We start from the raw sequence: 15,570 nt of genomic DNA on the forward strand, positions 1-15,570 counted from the left end.
GTAATGGAAATCCAGCCTGAATTCAGTAGAGATTCATTTAAACAGTGGCACGTGAAATGTAAGAAGGAAATGAGGATGGGGAAGAAATTTGTTGAGCACATAGCCAAAGTGAGAAAAACAAATAACCAGAAATTCCTTCAGTGTATCACAGATTCAGATTCAGATATTCTAAGGGGAGAAGAGACCACCGTGATCATCTAGTCTGACCTCCTGTATAACACACACTTAGAGCAGACCTGTTAGAAAAACCTCCAATCCATCATGACCCGTGTTCCGATGGTTAATTACACGCGTCGTAAAATATGTACGCCTTCTTTCCGGTCTGAATTTTTCTAGCTTCAACTTCTAACCACTGGATTGTGTTATATCTTTGTCTGCTAGACTGAGGAGCGCATTATCAAATCTTTGTTCCTCGGGTAGGTACTATAATCAAGTCAACCCTTAGTTTTTCTAATCCTTTAATCATTCTCGTGGTTCTTCTCTGAACCCTCTGCAATTTATCAACATCCTTCTTGAATTGTGGACTCCAGGACTGTACACAGTGTTCCAGTGGGTAGAGAGGTAAAATAACCTCTTCACTCCTACTTCAGGTTCCCCTGTTTATGCATCCAAGTATTGCATGAACCCTTTTGGTTATAGCATTGCATGGGGAGCTCATGTTCAACTCGTTATCCATCCCAACCCCCAAATCTTTTCAGAGTCACTGCTTCCCAGGATAGAGTGCCCCATCCTGTAAGTATAGTCTACATTCCTTGTTCCTAGACGTGTACATTTATACTTAGCCATATTAAAACACACATTGTTTGCTTGTGCCCAGTTTACCAAGCAATCCAGAGCTCACTGCATCAATGACCTGTCCTCTTCATTATTTACCAGCCCCCAAGTTTTGTGTTACCTGCAAACTTTATTAGGGTTGATTTTGTGTTTTCTTCCAGGTCATTGATTAAAATGTTAAAAGCATAGGGCCAAGAATTGATCCCAGGGGGACTCCACGAGAAACACACATGCTCAATGAAGATTTCATGTTTACAGTTACATTTTGAGACCTATCAGTTAGCCAGTTTTTATTTAATCAGTTAGCCATTTAATATTTACCATGTTAATTTTATATCATTCTCATTTTAATCAAAATGTTGTGCAGTACCAAGTCAAATGTCTTACAAAAGTCTAAATATGTTACACCAACACTATTACCTTTATCATCCAAGCTTGTAATCTCATCCAAAAAAAGATGCCAAGTTAGTTTGACAGGATCTGCTTCACATAAACCCTTGATGAATGTCATTCATTTATATTACCCTCCTTTAATTCTTTATTAACTGAGTTACATATCATTTTGCCCAGAAACGATGGCAGACTGCCAGGCCTATAATTACCTGGGTCTTGTTTAGCCTTTTAAAATATTGTCAAACATTAGCTTTCTTCCATTCTTCTGGAACTTCCCCAGTGTTCAAAGACTTGTTGAAAATCAACATTAACAGTCCAGTGAGCTCCTCAGCCAGTTCTTCTAAAACTCTTGGAAGCAAGTTATCTGGACCTGCGGATTTAAAAATGTCAGACTTTATTAGCTGCTGCTTAACATCCTCCTGAGATACTAGTGGAATACAAAGAGTGTTATCATCATATGAGATAATCTTTCCCCCCCAAAAAAAATAGATACAAATATTTATTGAACACTTCTGTCTTTTCTGTATGATTATTGATAATTCCACCATTTCCATCTATTAATGGACCAATACCATTGTCAGGAGTCTTTTTTATTCCTAATATAGTTAAAAAACATCTTTTTATTATCCTGAACTCTGCTGTCCATAGATTTCTCCTTGTGTCTCTTTACTTCTCTTATCAAATTTCTACAATTCCCAGGTCTGGATTTACATTCATCACTATCAACTTCCCCTTTCTTCCATTTGTTATTTATTTATTTATTATAGCTAAATTCATTTCCCCTTTAAAGCAGTTTGTTTTTTTTAACCAGTACAGACTTATTTCTCAATTGTGGGATTGGGGTTTATAGGGCCTTAAACAATTCCCAATGATCATTTACATTTTTCTGATTACATTCTTTCTCCCAGCTGATCTGGCTCATAAGTGTTTTCAGCTTTGTGAAATTAGCCCTGTTAAAGCACCAAGTATATACATCTGAGCTGGTCTTTATTTTGTTTGCACATAATAAATGTGATCCCTGGGACCTAAGCTACCATTATTTGTTTGTTCTGTTGCAGTTGACACGCTAACAATTGCCCTCCTTGCTACCCCCTAACGCCAGCCCTCACTTTTATATGCAGAAAGCCAGTTATTGTGGCACAGGTGGGCTGTGGAGTTTTTATAGCCTGTTTGGGGGGCCTCAGAAAGAAAAAGGTTGAGAACCCCTGACGTACACCATTTTCCACCCTAGTTTATTGCAGAATCCCTGTCAGAAGCAAACAGCCTGTGAGAAGACTTGTGGGTTGGCTGGAGATAAAAAGAACAGTTAAGGAAGATAAAGGCATTGCAGAGAAGCTAAATTATTCCCTTACTTCAATTGTCACCGGGGAGAATACTGAGGAGATACCTGCCATTTACAGGTGGAATGATGAGATGCTGTCAGATTAAAGGGAAAAGGAAGAAATGTTGGAAACAACCTAATAACCTTAGGAGCGAGAGTCACCAGGGCCTGGTGGCACATGCAGGAATTCAGAACCGATTTAAGAATGAAGTAGCTGAGTTGCTTAAAAAATATATAATTTCCCATTAAAATACCAAAGGCCTGGAGGGTAGCAAATGTTGTACCTATCTCACCTGCTTTGGGGGAGTGACAGAAACATGAAACGCAGCCTTAAATTGAAAACTGTCGTGAGGGTTTCCTAGAGCCCGTGGGCCCAGCGTGGAGCAAATCTGCACCATCTCCGCTTGTGTGGCAGTTCCGCTTATTTCACTTTCAATATTTGGATTTGTTGGAACCCTAAACTGAAAGCAAAACCTCAGGGGGCACAAAAGTGAGTGAGCGGAAAGTGACTGCACAAACCACTATGAACTGAAACTGCCTGTGTCGCACAGTTCAGGCATCACAATGCCATTGCATTGGAGTTGCAACATCTCGATGCAACAACTCTGGCCTGGGGTCCACAAGCCAGAATGGGCTTCTTTACTAATTCCGGAAAGCAACCCCTGGGGCTCTTCCTCTCCCCACCAGGACAATGCCTCCTGTCCCAGAGGTATTGTTATTAGCAAAGTTGGACCAGGGTAGTATTGGGCCCCCAGGGGTCTCTCAAACCTCCAACAGCCTCTATACCCCTTTATAGGCCCCAACTTGTCTGGGGCAGTGTAGCCCAGGGACTAGTGCACTGGCCTGGGACTCAGGAGTTCTGGGTTCTGCTGCTGGCCTGCTAGGCAACCTTGAGCAAATCACTTCTCCATATGTAAAATGGGGACTCTGCTCTGTATAGGTTCTTGTACAGTGCCCATCACCATAGTATCTGGGCACCTTCCAGCCACGCATTAAGCGACATGACTAATATGTGACTTATTCTTTTTCTCACCCTCTCCCGAGGGTTGTGTGCACAGTGGAGTGTTTGTTTTGGTACCTTTCTGTCGTTGGTTGTTTCCTTGTGGACGCGTTGCTCTGTGTTGACGTTAGAGGAGGCAGGTTGGAGAAGTGGGAGCTCATTTCCACAGTCTCGTCTTGACATAGTTACAGGCTGATGTGGGTGGCCTCGATCTGCAAGGGGCTACGGCCCATTGGGAATGCCTTGATGATGATGATGATGATGATTGATTACACAGTCTGGGACCGGCCTGCGAGAAAGCTCTGCTCCATATACACATGAGCTTTACTCTTATTGTAGGAGGCTCCAGTGTGCTGGAGGAGCAGAGCTGTCAAACATGGTCTTCATTCTTGAGCTTTAGGCTATTTTAAATATCCTGGGCACAGGCCACTGGGTTCCTTGAAGATAAAGGTCTGAGACGTTGAACTTGATTCGATAACCTACCCTCCTTTGGAAAGTGTTTTGAGTTCTGTGCATGAAAAATGCTGCCTAAGAAATTAGGTATTCTTATTCTGCAGACCCGCTCCGGAAATATAATAGCTAGTTCTGAGGCTATGTCTACACTACCGCCAGATCGACGGTCCCGTGATCGATGCACCAGGGGTCGATTTAGCGGGTCTAGTGAAGACCCGCAAAATCGACTGCAGATTGCTTTCCGGTTGACCCCGGTACTCCACCTCGAATGAGAACAGTGAGAGTGTCTCCTGTCGACCCAGCATGGTGTAGTCAACCTAAGTTACATCAACTCCAACTACGTTATTCACATAGCTGGAGCTGCATAACTTAGGTTGACTTACGCAGTAGTGTAGACATAGCCTGAGATAGGCTATTCCTAGGGTAATTTAAAATAAAGAATCACCATCCCAGAGCTGAACCTTGTGGTACGTACATGGTTACCTTTCTTCACTCCCAGTTCTTTCCTGCTGAACCCCCTCGACCCCGATTCTGCTTCTTAACCATTTTAAAAACAAATGTAGCATCCCTTCCCCTTTTGGTAGCTGTTCTTTTGCAGCATTGTGGGTTTGGGGCTTTTTAAAACCAAAGCGGGCGTGAGCCTATTTGTATGTGTCATTCCCCTCAGCCCGCTGCCCTAGGCTAGCAAGTCTGGAACAGAGCTCGGCCAGAAAGTCATAATGAAAAAGGAGATATTGCAAAAGAGAAAGCTGACCACAGCTGCTTCTGTGAGTCTCACACCCACAAGGCTCTGCAGATTCTGGAAGGATCAACCTGTAAGGTTGTGATTCCAATAGACAAAAACGCGGCTTTAAAGAGATGCTGCCTGATGAACATAAGCCCCCAAAATGTAGGGTTTTCCTTCACAACGTCTACTAGTCACAGGTTAAAAGAAAAAACGCAGTGAAACCAACTCCCTCCCCTCAGGTCCTGTTGTGAACCCAGACACAACAGCCTTGTGCTAATACGTAAGATCCAGAAAGTAACTTTATGCAAAGTGGGACACGCTCGTTGACCAACATGAGCAAATATCAATTATATCTTTCAAACTCTCTGTTTTTAATCATCTACAGTTTTCTTCTGAGAGCAGGGAGAAGCATATCCCTCCCCCCTCCTTCTCTCTCTCGCTCTCTCTCTCTCGGATTTTTTTCCTTGAGTGTCCATTTAAAATAAAAACTCCTTTACTTTGGAAGTCATCACGCCTAGCTAGACCCATCTATTGACTTGAAGAGTCAGTGCCAGGGTGTTCACCTAGGGGTCAAAATGTTGGCCAGCTGGTGGGTGTTGGTCTATAGCTAGGAACTGGAGATGACCGCACCAGGATAAATTCACAAGTGCAGGGGACTGAACACTCTTAATGGCCATGGAACTCTTTTTCAGCAGAGATCAGAATTCCTACAGATTTTACCAACTTCAGAATAAAATATATGAGCCTGTCAAACTAGGACCCCTGCAGTTGGATTCTGCAGAGGTCTATTTGGGTCCAGCACTATTCAGTAATGCCTTGGATAATAGTGTGGAGATTGTGCTTATCAAATTTGCTGATGACAGCAAAGTGGGAGGGGTTGCAAGCACTTTGAATTCAAAACAACCGTATCAAATTAGAGAATTGGTCTGAAATCAGAAAGATGAAATTCAAAGACGAATGGAAAGTACTTCACTGAGGAAGGAAAAATCAAATGCACAACTACAAAATGGGGACTAACTTGGGTAGATGGTAGCACTGCTGAAAAAGATCTGGGGGTTACCGTGGATCACAAATTGAATATGAGCTAACAATGTGAGGCAGTTGCAAAGGTTAATATCATTCTGGAGTGTAGTAGCAGGACTGTTATATGTCCAGTTCTGGTCACCATACTTTAAGAAAGATGTGGACAAATTGGAAAGAGTCCAGGGGCAAGAAACAAAAATGATAAAAATTTCAGAAAACCTGGCCTGTGAGGAGAGGCTAAAAAAACTGGCCATATTAGGTCTTGAGAAAAGCAGATGGAGGGGGGACCCAATAACAGTCATCGAATATGTTAAAGGCTGTTCTAACGAGGGCAACGATCAATTATTCTCCATCTCCACTGAAGGTAGGACAAGAAGAAATGGGCTTAATCTTCAGCAAGGCAGATTTAGGTTGGATACTAGGAAAGATTTTCTAACTCTCCGGGTAGTTAAGCTCCGGAACAGGCTTCCAAGGGTGGTTGTGGAATCCCCATCCTTGGAGGTTGTTAAGAACAGGTTGGACAGACACCTGTCGGGGATGGTCTACGTTTATTTGGTCCTGCCTCAGCGCAGGGGGCTGGACTTGGTGACTTCTTGAGGTCCCTTCCAGCTCGACATTTCTAGGACGCTATGATAACATGAAGCTAGATGGAGAATACCATCTTTCAAATGGATTAATTGCTTTGAATTATACTCTGATACCCTGGATCAGCATTCGGTAGGCTGGCAGGCAGGCCACGCCTCTTTTGGCACTTGGGAGGCTGTGGAAGCAGAACTCTGGATTGGAACAATGAACAACACAGCACAGTCCATGCCTCAGTCAGACGAAGCTGATGGTGCTGATATCTTCCCTGAGGCAACGAGGAACTGTCCAGCAAAAGAACAGCTCCTTAGTGCTGCAGGGCAACAGGAAAAATCCAGATATGCTGTTGAACAACTGGAGGCAGGCTGGGCTGACTCTGGGGGGGACGCTGTGGTAGTCGTCCCCCCAACTCTGGGCCAGCACCAGCAGTGGCACCAATGGACTCCAACAGAAGTAGCATAAGAGGAAGCTCCCACGTGGGGGGCTTGAGTAAGGGAAAGAGAGAAAGAGACCAGAGAGTTCCCCTGGCTCCCTGCAAAGTAAAGACAAATGATTGTAGAAATAACAGGAACCAAAAGGCCACCCCTTAGCAGCAGTTCCCAGACTCTGCCCGTCTACAGAACGTGGTATATTCCAGACCGTGATCCTTAGCAGACTGAGGCGTGAAGGGGGATAAGGGAAGAGAAGGGAATGGAGTATGCTGAGCTACCCCAAGGAAAAGGAAATAGAGAGACGGAAGGAAAAGCAAAGGGGAGGTGTATCAGGGCGGCATTCTGCCTGTTAGCACAGAAACCGGCTCAGACTCTGCCAGGTAGGTAGCAACATTGTGGTGTTTATTTATGTTCCCTCCACCCACACCTTTACAGTCCCGTGCAGCCATGCTATTTTCCCCTGTACCTCCAGCCCTTTCCCCAGGGCCTGGGAGGAGCAGAGAGCTCCCTTGCCTGAGGACTCCGTCGGTCTGGGCTCAGCTGGCCCTGTTCTCCCCCAGCACTTCCTTCCTGTCTCTCTTTATCAGTCTCCAGCGGGGCTAATTAGTTCTTGAGCTCCGCACAGCCTCCCAATGTGATTAGATAGCTCCCTTCCATTCCCCACTCTACGAGATGCCACAGTGATCAGAGTGCTGGCTCATAGCACTCTGTCACACACCTCTCCCCCGCCCCCCTCCCCCGGCTTAACAGGGAGGTTTTTCTTTCCCCACACCCTCCCTTCTTCAGGTGGGGGCGGGCGCGGAACTGTTTTAGTTCACACTCAACCATCTTCCCCCTGCAAAAGTCACATTTCGTGGGCGGGGAATGTCCTGATGCTTCTGTTTCTACCCCTCCATGGACAACTTGTTGGTTTATTCTCCTTACTCTAAGTCTGTTGCTGTCCCCCATTTTTTCTTATTAACTAGTGGTTCTGAGTCTCCCAGCCCTATAAACTGTTCCCGGGGCTCTTCTTTCCACCGTTCTGTTTTTTGTTCAACTCCTATCAATAATCTAGAGTTACTCTCTTCCCTTAAGTCTTGCTCTGAATTACCTTCTCCTCCACTCCTTTTCCCGAGGGAGGTTCCATTTTCCTCCTGGCTTGTTTCCTTTGGTTTATGGGTTTCTAATTGGTCTAATTCTTGCCCTTTTTCCTCATTCCCTGTTGACCCAGATTTCTGCTGCGCGTGACCCTGAGCCCTGTTTTCCTTTTATAAAGGCTGGGGCTCCAGTCTCTCCCTATAATGACTGGATGAGGCAGTCTATCTACTACCCCCATCTGCTTCCATCTGAACTTCCCCTTAACTTCTAGGGGTATCTCAGCCATTGGGCAGAGTCTCACCATGGCTGCTTTCTAACACTGAACTTCGACCTGACAGCATCCAGTGGGGCTTCACCAAGTCCTTCCTAGCTGCGAGCATCCCAAGATGGTGTCCACCAGTCCCTGCTGGAGTTTCTTCCTGATCTTACAGAGGTGCTGGGGGTTTTCTTTATTCATCCTTGACAGTCACCGTCCAACCACAGAATTCCATGAATCCCACATTCCATAACAAGCCAGTCTCACTTTATATGCCCCATGCTGTCCCAGACAGGTCATGGGTAGCCAGGCCTAATAGTCAGAGCCAGAGGCCATGGTCATGAGACAGCTGGGTCGGGACATCAGGAGGTCAGAAGCAGGAGACAAACTGGAGATGAGAACCACAAGTCAGGAACCAGGATCAGGCCGGGTCAGGATACCAGGGGGTCAAAGGCAGGAGACAAATTGGAGGTTGGGAACCACAGGTCAGATGCCAGGAGTCAAGTTGGGTCAGGAGGCCAAGAAATCAAGCCAAGGAAGCAGGGGCTGGAAGCAGGAGGAGATGGCAGCATCAGCAGGAAGCACAAGGCACAGTTATTCAGACAGTTTCCTGTTACTACTGCTGGCTTAAGTAGGGCCAGCGGGCCAACCAGCCGCTTTGGGACTCTACCAGTTAGACCTGAAGGGGTGGAGCCTCATACGGGGTCAGGGCTTCCTGGGTCTTAGATAAGCTCTTGCCAGCAGGCTACCAGGAGCATGGTGACTCCCATGGTCCAGGTTCGAGACCCCTGGGTCATGCCATGGAGCCCCACGCTAGTAGCAAACCAGTCCCCAGTTCCTTGAAGTTCTTCTAGTCTCAGCCTTTTTTTTCCCCTCTGTCCTTCTTGATGAGAGCAAGTTGCCCCCTTTCTTCCCCTGAAATGATCGCACCTCTCTCTTGGGAAAGTCCACTCCCACAAACTCTTCTGAGAGTTTGATCGCTGCTTCCAGGGTCATTGGCTGGTGGCTCTGGACCCAGACACGGGTGTTTGTCGGGGCAGCACTGGAGAAGTTGTTGCAGTATTGTCACATTTATTATTTCCCCCACACTTTGGGGGTGTGGCCTTAGCCAGCAGGTAGCCTACTCAGTTAACTTTTGCACTAATGCCCTGGGCCATACCTCTCCAGTCCCTTTAGTGGCCTGAAATTTCTGTCTATATTGTTCCACCAGGTGGCCTACCTGATCCAGGATGGACGTTTTTACAACCTCATAGTCCGGGTCTGGTCCTTGATCAGGACCATGTAGGCTGCCTAGCCTTCCTCTTACAAATCGGGTGCTACCCAGAGGGCACAAAATCCCTTAAAATCCTGTCTGGCTCCCATTACTACTCTCTCAGAAGTCTCTCCAAAGACATGTCTGGGTCACCCGCTGGGCCCATCTTGCATAGGTTAACCCCCTGTGTCCTACTGCTGTTCCCCATTGTGAGACTCACTTTAGCAGTTGGTGCTCCACCTGCGTCTGTTCCTTTCTGAATTCTTGCAAGTTCTTCTGCCATTCAGCCTGCCGAGTGAAGAGGGGCTGATTTTCCCTGTGATGGGACTGCCTTGTGGACTGTGATTGTGGTTTGTTCAGACTTACTGATTTAACTGGTTCATGGCTACTACATATTTTGATTGACCACCTGCCCGTTCATTTTGCTTCGATTTCCTTGTGTTTTGGGATTGCTGTTCTGGAGTGCCTCAGAGTGTAACAGTCCCACAATACATGACATTAGCCATCCTGGAGCCACTGATGGCTGTCCAGATACCCAGGCATCCTGGCGATCAAATTCAGGATTGAGCAATTTAAATGACCCAAGTGATGGCGCTTCCGGCACTTGCCTTGGGAGGATGCCCCCTAGAGCTCACTGTCAGAAAATATTTCCTGATCCTTATTCCAGGTGTCTCCCCTCCCTGTTCATTTTTGTCCAGTTGTTTCTAGTTATACCCCCTTTGTGTGGCAGCACAGTTTTTGCCCACTCCCCCTGCAGCTTGCGGAAACACTGAGTCCTTCTGGATGTGTTAACGTGACTCTGTTGCCAGGCCTAGTCTTCATAAGAAGACAGTGCATCCAGCAGTTAGAGCCACTGACAGTCAGAACGACTGGGTTCTAGTCGCAGCTGTGCCATTGGATTGCTGTATGACCTTTGCTAAATTCGCTCTCTGTGCCTCAGTTTGCCCATCCTTCAGGCGGACAATTCTTAAGTACCTCACTGGCCTGGTTGTGAGGCTTCATTCATGAGTTTGCGGTAAAGCCGTTGCAGATTCTTTGACACAAGAAGCAATGAGAGTGCAAAGTCTCCTACTAGGCATGGTCCCAAAGGGACTCTTTGAGGCCTCCATCACAGAGAATCTGAAACGCATCCTCGACACTAGTTTTAGGAGTTGGGGGGATGGGGATAGAAGGCTTCCACCACTCTCTGCCTCTAGCTTTAGCTTTTCTCTCTGATATCGATGAGGGGCAATTGCCAGGATTTGACTTTGTTTGGACACATAGGACATGTGGTGTTTTACAATGCTCCATATCAGGGGTCGGCAACCTTTCAGAAAGGGTGTGCCGAGTCTTCATTTATTCACTCTAATTTATGGTTTCGTGTGCCAGTAATATATTTTAATGTTTTTAGAAGGTCTCTTTCTATAAGTCTATAATATATAACTAAACTATTGTTGTATGTAAAGTAAATAAGGTTTTTAAAATGGTTAAGAAGCTTTATTTAAAATTAAATTAAAATGCAGAGCCCCCCCGACTGGTGGCCAGGACCCAGGCAGTTGAGTGCCACTGAAAATCAGCTCGTGTGCCGCCTTTGGCGCACGTGCCATAGGTTGCCTACCCCTGCTCCATATCATCCATTGCTATCTACAGCATGCCTTTGATATATTCTATACATTTATTATATGCTGAAAGCTTGTTTATTATATGCACATTTTTGTGCCGATATGGAATATTTATGATAGCTAACGGAGCCAAATCTGGCCTCAGTTACACTTTGGTCCAAATTCTGGTCTGGGAAAAGCAAGTGCAAGCTCCCATAAAGTCAATAACGTTTGCATCCACCTGCACCAGATCTGATTTTAGCCACTGGACTTCAATGAAGTTGCACCACTTTACAGGCCAACATCTCATCCTACTTCCTGTGTTTCACCACTGGAGATTTTCAGTAGAAGTATTGTAGAAAGGAACATAGTGCAAACACTTCATCATCGTGACAAATCCAAAAGCCCAGGGACTCCTTGCAAGTTTGAGCACCATCCAGATCAAACTCTGGAAAGGTGCTTCAGGTGCTCTGGTTGTATATTCAGTTTATGTCCATCACTGGTAATCTTGTTGGGCCACCAAAGCTTTTGATGCCCACATGATCGCTGGCCATGTCTCAGCATTCCTTGGTACACACGCTTTGGAATTCATTGGTCTTCCATTCTAATAACATGTCCATACCAAGAAAGCAGGCGAAACTGACCAAGTGCTGATGGAGGTGGTTGTTGAGTTTGGCTTTGAATATCCTCATTTCTGATCTTGTACCGATCCCGGAGGTCCAGTACAAACAAAATGGGTCCTTTTCCAGATCTGAAGTTAGACACTGCAGTGCTGGGAACCTGAGGGGCATTGTGGGTATTGATATGCAAAGAAATGCACTGAGCTCCTGGCTTTCCTGGGCCTGATTCTGATCTGATTGACACTATGTCAGGAGTCACTCCATTGAACTCAGGGGAGTTAAACACGTGTAAACAGGAAGATATAGGAACACTATATCTAACTGCCAGAAACCCACAGTGAAGTGGGTCATTCTCCAGCCAGGTAGGTCCTGTTCTGTTGCTCTCAGAGTCCAATTGCAAACGTATGCGTATTGTCACATATTTTTCACAATCGCTTAGGGCAGATCTACACAAGAAACATTTGCTGGTATAATAATGCTGGGTTCAAGTGTGATTTTTCTGACATTTGTACACTGGCAAAAAGCCCTTGTGTAGATGCAGTTATACAGGGCAAAGTGCTTTTGCTGGCATAACTTATTTGGTTTGCGGAACTGATAGGCATATTGGCAAACTAACTCTGCATCTCCACTAATCGGTTTGGCTGGTATAGTTATACCTGCAAACCCTTTGTAGTGTAGACGTCTCCTTAGAGAATCATTACAGAAGTTAGAAATGGAAATTATTACTGTTATATATTAGGTGTATTTCGATAGTGCCTAGGAGCCCGAATCATGGTCCAGCGCCTCATTGTGTTTGGCACTGTACAAACACAGAACTAAAAAAGCTTATCATCTATTGGGTCCTTTTGCAGTCCGTCTGGTGCCAGGCAGAGTTCTTCCCTGGAGTAAATTGTTCAGTGCTTTGTCCAGTCTTCCTGTAAATAACTTGCGCAATGGGACTTGCGCACCCAGGCAAAACCGCAGCATTTTGCAGTACAGGAGACAATCAGTACCTGTGTATCTAAGATCAGAATTGAGCCCTGTAGTTATACTACGTGTATTTAGACACGTTCAATGAATCCTGTAGCAAAATGCATTTAATTTCTATATGTACTTGTCTTCCAAGAATTTTTAAGAGCTTGCAATAAACACAGCCAAAGCCATCACTCAACAAATTGAAATCACAGCTGTGTTAATGGGGCTACTATATTTGGATGAAATTTAACCCTAATGACTTTGTCTTGTAATCCGGCAAAGTGAATGGGTCAACAGAAGTTATGCTCAGAGAGCTGAGTGGACATTTCTCCAGTGACATCACCCCTGCTGCTCTCTTGATTTAATGCTCGTCCTTGGTTAACGACTCATCTATCCAAACACCCACAAACTAACACATTACTGTAGATTTCCCCTGCCCCTCCCCAGCAGGTCAGTTTATTCTGGGTTTAATAAGCATAATGAATTCAATGTAATTTTCTAGAGTTTGCTTATTAATCCCTTCCTTTGCTGCAGTGGGCTGCTTTGAAAAGGGTTAATATCCCACCTCATGCAAATGAAGGGCTGCTGGTGCCAGGTTTGAATACCAGAGATGTACTGTTATCTTCTTTCTGCTACCCTGGCCTGTTCCACTAAAGGCAGAAAGCAAGGAGCTGTGACAGACTGATGAGAATGTGAGTGGGATGTCTCACCCTAGTGACTGGGCCCACGGAGGGTATAAGGGACCTATGGGCAGAGACTTGTAGGTTTGAAGCTGAAAGGCCCAGGTTGTAAGTGATGTATCTTTATCTAGTAGTTGGGTCTGTGGTGATCAGCACATGGGTTTTCTAACACTGCCCCTGCAGGCTGCCTGGGGATCTGGAGCCAAATGCAGCAACAGAAAAGGCGTGTGTAAGGCAGAGATTTCCAAAGGCATACAGAGCAGTTAGACACACGGCTCCCATTGAAAATCAGTGGGCGTGGGGGCCCAGTTCCTATGTACGATTTTGAAAATCTCCCCAGAGATACATGGCCAGAGATACACAGCCTAAGCAGATACACCAGGTCTGGTCAATAAGCATCCATGTATCCCCACCATGATCATTAGATGTTATCCCAGGTCTCAGCCCACAGGTGGACACTATACATCACTGCCAGAATTTTCATACCCCGGAATACATCCATCCCTGTGGCAACTCCAGCGGAGTTACATTAGCGGTGAATCTGGCCCAGTGAAACCAGGCATGATGACTGAATCTCACATCAGTTCGGAAGAGCACCCAAAAGTGGGGATGCTTCTCTCAATTATTCGAGTCTCTTGGAAATCTCAAGAAACGCAGCCCTTCAGTCAGATTTCCAGCAGCCACTATTTTGGGTTGGGCTGAAAATACTTATGTTGAAAGCCTCGTTGAAAGTTTTTGGGCACGTTTACTTATGGTCCTGGTCACCCTGGGGAAATACAGAGGCATCAGCAAATATGTTGCCAAAAAAAAAGTCATCTGAATATTTTCAAACTTGCAAAAAGTTTTCATTCTAGTTCAGTTCAAGTGTGGGGTTGAGGTTTGGGTCAGTTTTAAGTGTTATCCAAACTTATATTCACACCTCCCTAGGAGAAACATTCAGCGAAATTCTGAACAATGGGCCCAGATTTGTGCACGGTCCAGGAGCCATCTTGGTGGCACAGGGGGAAAGGCCTCAGAGTGGGTGGGCTGGGAATGCAGTACCAGGCTCATTTTGCTGCTCCTTTAAAATCTATTTGTAACTCTTCCCCCACGTCCCCTTTCCCGACTGGCACAGTCTACTGACGGTAACTAGACAAGGTGGAGGACAGGCCACGCCCTCTAGCAGACCACACCCCTTATAGACTCATAGACTTTAGGGTCAGAAGGGACCATTATGATCATCTGGTCTGACCCCCTGCATGCTGCAGGCCATAAAACCGTCCCTACCCCTTCCCTGGACTCTGCTGTTGAAGTCTCCAATCCTGTTTTTAGTGACTGCAATCGGCAGAGACCCTCCTGCTAGAGATCCCTGCCCCATGCTGCGGAGGAAGGCGAAAAACCTCCAGAGGCTCAGCCAATCTGCCCTGGAGGAAAATTCCTTCCCGACCCCAAATGTGGCGATCAGTAAGACCCCGAGCATATAGGCAAGAGTCTCCAGCCCGGCCCCGTTAGCCATTATACTATTTACCCACCATTGCTTGGCTTTCCTTGACTACTATGTTTTACCATTAAACCATTCCCTCCATAAACTTATCTAACTTTATCTTAAAACCAGACAGGTCCGTCGCCCCCACCGTTTCCCTCGGTAGGCCGTTCCAATATTTCACCCCTCTGACAGTCAGAAACCTTCGTCTAATTTCAAGTCTGAACTTCCCCACGGCCAGTTTGTATCCATTCGTTCTGGTATCCACGTTAGTACTAAGCTGGAATAATTCTTCTCCCTCCCTTGTATTAATCCCTCTAATATATTTAAAGATAGCAATCATATCCCCTCTCAGCCTTCGCTTTGTCAGACTAAACAACCCAAGCTCCTCTAGTCTCCTTTCGTACGACAGCTTTTCCATTCCTCTGATCATCCTAGTCGCCCTTCTCTGCACCCGTTCCAGTTTGAGTTCATCTTTTTTAAACATGGGAGACCAGAACTGCACACAGTACTCCAAATGAGGTCTCACCAGCGCCTTGTACAACGGAAGCAGGACCTCCTTATCCCTACTAGATATACCTCGCCTAATGCATCCCAAGACAGCATTGGCTTTTTTCACCGCCACGTCACATTGTCGACTCATAGTCATCCTGCGGTCTACAAGAACCCCTAGGTCCTTCTCCTCTTCCGTTACTTCTAACCAATGCGTCCCCATCTTGTAACTAAAATTGTTATTAGTCATCCCCAAATGCATCACCTTACACTTTTCACTATTAAATTTCATCTTATTTCTGATACTCCAATTCACAAGCTCATTCAAGTCTCCCTGCAGGATATCCCTGTCCTCCTCCGAATTTACAACGCCTCCCACCTTCGTATCATCCGCAAATTTTATCAGCCCACTCCTGCAATCGGTTCCGAGGTCAGTTATAAATAGATTAAATAAAATGGGTCCCAAAACCGAACCTTGAGGCACTCCACTAGT

The 15,570-nt window shown here is 45.7% G+C and overlaps 1 long non-coding RNA gene across 3 annotated transcripts in view; it reads right to left on the reverse strand.

Annotated features, from left to right (window-relative positions):
- Positions 1–964: 964 nt before the first annotated feature.
- The window catches only part of LOC101930782 (uncharacterized), a 52,666-nt gene continuing 38,060 nt past the window's right edge, over positions 965–15,570 (reverse strand). Inside the window, exon 4 of one of the 3 annotated variants that reach the window (XR_006172913.2) lies at positions 965–1,537. This is a non-coding gene — a long non-coding RNA (uncharacterized LOC101930782). The remainder of the gene's footprint in view (positions 1,538–15,570) is intronic. The other 2 variants (XR_010590532.1, XR_010590531.1) reach the window with 2 other exon arrangements.

This window comes from Chrysemys picta, chromosome 9, assembly GCF_011386835.1.
Source record: "Chrysemys picta bellii isolate R12L10 chromosome 9, ASM1138683v2, whole genome shotgun sequence".
NCBI lineage: Eukaryota > Metazoa > Chordata > Testudines > Emydidae > Chrysemys > Chrysemys picta.